The 4,421-nt window shown below is 26.3% G+C and overlaps 1 long non-coding RNA gene across 1 annotated transcript; it reads right to left on the bottom strand.

Moving 5' to 3' along the window:
* Nucleotides 1-546: 546 nt before the first annotated feature.
* Nucleotides 547-4,415, bottom strand: LOC107450724 (uncharacterized). The gene is made up of 2 exons (XR_001584987.4): nt 3,140-4,415; nt 547-670 (listed from the first exon to the last, which is right to left on the bottom strand). It is a non-coding gene; the product is annotated as an uncharacterized lncRNA (long non-coding RNA).
* Nucleotides 4,416-4,421: the final 6 nt, after the last annotated feature.

The following is a 4,421-nucleotide window of genomic DNA, read 5'->3' on the forward strand; positions in this document are numbered from 1 at the left end:
AAATTCCTTACGCTCTCTTCAACGTCAATACAAAAAGAATGAGATGCGTATTTGAATCATAAAAGTGCTATTTAAAGTAATAAAAACTATTTCTAAAATCCTAATCTTTTTAAAATCTAATTAATAATCAAGCTTTATGTGCAACATAAGGTTAGAATTTTCTATTAATTCTTAAAAATTAGGTTTACATATAAAAAAGCGTAAGCTTATTGCTAATATTACTTTTAATTCAAAATGCTCAAAATTAGTACTAAAAAATAGCTAAATTTGCAAGTTGTAAACAAAAAAAAATGTAAGAGTACACATGAGTTAGAGTTATCAAGGGCTGTTCTACACTAAATTATAATTATTTATAGCTGAAATATAATAGCATAGTGATGAACACTAGTTTTTTCTTTCATCGAATCTTGAAATTAACACTATTGTTTGCGGATTTTGGATAGTGTATAGAAATGATTCAATGTAAATCATCCTGAAAATTAATAAACAATGTATGATAATAATTGGACAATTCATTATAATTGTTTCTGAAGAAATAAACAAAAATTTAATTTCAACTTTTTTTATTTAAATAAAAATTTTGAATGACAATAATCTAAGAAATTCATTCATCACATCCACACTCAGTTTCTTCATACTATATCATCAAACGGCGTTAAGACCACGTGACCTGAAACGAAACAAAAATGAGTATAAACTAAATGATGAAACAATTAGAAGGCAATTGAACATACTAGATGAGCTAGTCGTATAAATAATTTTATATTATTTACATAAAAAAGTATATATTAGACACCCTCGAATCAAAAATGTTAGAAATTTTGTTAAATGCATCTATCCGAACACATATGGTGTGTTCGAATTGAAAAGAAAAGAAGTGCATCAAAATTTAGTTAATTATCACTAAATTGAAGATGGTTTAATAACATTTTACTTCTCTGATTTAATCAAAAGGGAGGCTAAACTGTTTGCAAGGACATAGAAATAAGTGTTAGCGAAAATGAAATATAATATTTATTTTTAAAATTTTTCTTTACTCCGGTAAAGTTTTTGCTTTTACTTTTATAATTTTTTAATCGTTTTGAACCATAATGTTTGAAAGATTTGCTGCATCCTTAATTTATGGTTCTAAGGGGAACTATAATACTATGCATTTAAAATAATCTTGAAATTCTAAGTAATTTAGTCTATACTAATTAAACTATTACACTAGATTAGGCGGTAAAAACTTTTCTTAGGCTGATTCAGTTGAAAAATCACATAATTAATTGAAACGTTTGAATTTAACTTTGCTCTTCTTGAGAAAAGAATTTCGAAATTAACATTGTTATATGTGGATCGTTTTGAAATTAACATCGTTATAGTTAATAGCTTTAAAATTAAGAGTTTTTTTAAAACAAATTATTCATATTGCTTGAAAAAAAAGTTTCGTACTTTGATGAGGGTTTTAAAACTTAACAATAAACAACGAGTATGATACAACGAATATTTAATAAATTTTATCACAAAACTTCATCATTACAAAATTCTTTTAGTTTGAATATTTTGTTAGATTTTAAATATGAGGTTCACTTTATTTTTATGAAGTTTTTCAAGTAGTATTTAGAATTTTTACAATTAAAAAATATTTTTTTTTTCAAATATGAATCAAATGGTTTACTAAAATTTTGATAATAAGGTGCATTTTTTTAAAAAAAATACAAATGTAAAAAAATAATGAAAAGAAATATTTTACGTAATATTTTCAAGCATTTACATTTATTTTGTTGTTTTCTAAGTATAATTATGAAAAAATAAAGAAATGTGTTTGGAAAAAATAAAAATTTGAAAACTACGGATAAAGTCTTTTTTTTTTATCTGAATATTTCAAAATTAAGCAGAACACAAGCAGAAAAAATATTAAATAAATAAATAAAACTAAAACATCGACCTGATTTTTAAACAAACACTCGACACAGAAAAAAATTTCATTACAGTTAATTTAATTTTTTTTCTTAGAATTAATTATGTCCTTTTTCCTAATTTATAAGACATAGAAAAACTAAGTATTTATTTTTCTACTAGCAAATATAATAAAATAAAATCTTAAATATTGCTCTCTTTCCTAGAAAAAAAATTTTCTGCTCTTTTGATTACGATATTGCTGCTTAATTATCAAAAAATTAGGTACCTAAAAACGAAAATTAAACATTTTAAAATTTTAAAGTAACAAAAGTTTAAAATTAAAAATAAGACAGTGGATTCAAAAAACTAATATTTAAGTGTGTGATTTTTAAAAAACAAAATAACAAAGGAGATTTTTCTTCCCCTTCATATAAAATTATTATTTTTGAATAAAGTATATTGCAGCATTTTGTGGGTATAAGTCGTACAACAAGCAAGAAACTGTAAAATGAAAGCAATTTTTTTAAATATTTCATAATTTATACCATAATAATTTTCACCATTCTAATTTTAATAGCTTGACATTTCAATCTTTCCTACAAAGTATAATTTTATCAAAAAATTGCTTTAAAATGTACCAATTTTTCTACAATGAACTTTTTTCAAAATGAGAAAATTATTTCGGATTTGAAGAATTTATTTTTAAAATATATTGACAATGATTTGAAAAAATTATTTTTGAATAAGGGAAAATTTTAGCGTTATAAATTGAGGATTGCAAATTTTGCATTATTTGTTGGTAGTGGTACGAATGCTTATCATCAGCTTTTTTTTACACAAACGTTTAACAATAAAGATTAGCGTGGGGCGAAGAAAAGAGTCATACACTTGGGAGCTTTGTGCATTATAATTTAGTTCATTTCATCGCTTATTTGTATTCATAAATACAGTATTTATCAATTTAGTTATAAACACAGAAGTTCAAGTTTATGGCCACTTTTTCACAGTGTGTAAAATTGGTAAATTCGCTTTTCTACCAAAAACTGTTCTTAAATCTTAAATAAATTTCAAGAAATAAGCTGAATGAATCACAATATAGAAATCAATCTTAATTAAAAAAAAATACTTTAACTCAAAATTAATCGAAAAAGGTGGTTCTATAAGGTTTAAAAGACAATATACTTAAATAGTGCTATTAATTAAAAATTTCAAAGTGTTTAATTTAAATTTTAATTAAACAAGTGAGTTGACTTACGCTTTATATCCATTTTTGTTGCTTATGCTGTTGATCTGCTAACTGTTCCTACTTTAGCATCTCCCAAGGACGTGCTGAAGACGTTTTCTCCAAGTCCGCCATAGGGGAAACCACCAAAAGGTAGTCCTCCATAAGGGAATCCTAAGTATGGGAATCCAAAGGGGAATCCAAAAGGAAATCCAAATCCTGGAAATCCAGCACCATATCCTGGACCATATCCTTGTCCAACACTTCTGTCAACAATTCCTACGGGAGCGTTACCAAGAGATGTAGCAAATGTAGATGAAGCCGGGCCAGGAAGTACGGGAAATTGACCAATCGGTAGAGATGGAAGTATCGGACGTACTGGTCGTATCGCGGAACCATATCGTTGAGCAATGGCGACGGCCAGCACAGAGAAAAGGAAAACCTGTGAGGAATATATTTTAATTTCTAGTAATTAACTAAAATTTTGCTTAAAAAAATAAATTTCTAGAAATTACTTGCGAAAAAAATGAATTTAATTGCCTCAAGTTTTCAGCCAAACGAGTCATTTGTTAACTATTTAGTGTTCGAAAACTTTAAATCTATTACTATCTTACTTTTACTATGAACTTAAATTTTGCAAAAGACAAATATTATTCTCTACCAAAGTGCTTTATAAGATTAAACTTCATAAGAACATACTTTATAAGAATATACTTTATAAGAGTATTTAAGCAAATTTTATAATCATGTTTTTGGTCATTAAGATTTAAATATTCCCCAAATTCATAAAAAAAAACTTAGTCATACCTTATAAGAAGTAATAATAAATTGTTTTCCATAGAAGAATTTCAGCATGTAAGTTAACTCTTTCATTCCGGTAGGGTCTGAGATTTTGAGTTCCCCTGTTACGGCAGTTTTCAGAAGGAAGGTTTTTCACTTGAACTCGACCACGGTTCCCACCCAGTGAGATAAGTAAAAGGGGTGTAAATGATTCTCCTTTCTCTTCATTGAAACTCAGTCAAGTGGGGGGGAAATGCATACAGCAACAAATTGTTGGATAAGTTTAAAACACCCCATTTACCAAAACGTTAGTTCAGCACTTTTTTGGCGACGAATAACTAGAATTGTAAATGTTTCCTTCCTTCTTTTTTTGTTTTCTTTTTACATCTTTTCTATTGTTTTTTTTTACTCGATTTTTTTCAACAAAATCATGAAATGTAAAAAGTTTAGATAAAAATTGCTCTTCAAAAAATTTTTTATTACATTGCATTATTTCAAATAATTCCTGAATAATTAATTTAGCATTAGATAATAT

Source organism: Parasteatoda tepidariorum, chromosome 6 (assembly GCF_043381705.1).
Source record: "Parasteatoda tepidariorum isolate YZ-2023 chromosome 6, CAS_Ptep_4.0, whole genome shotgun sequence".
Lineage (NCBI taxonomy): Eukaryota > Metazoa > Arthropoda > Arachnida > Araneae > Theridiidae > Parasteatoda > Parasteatoda tepidariorum.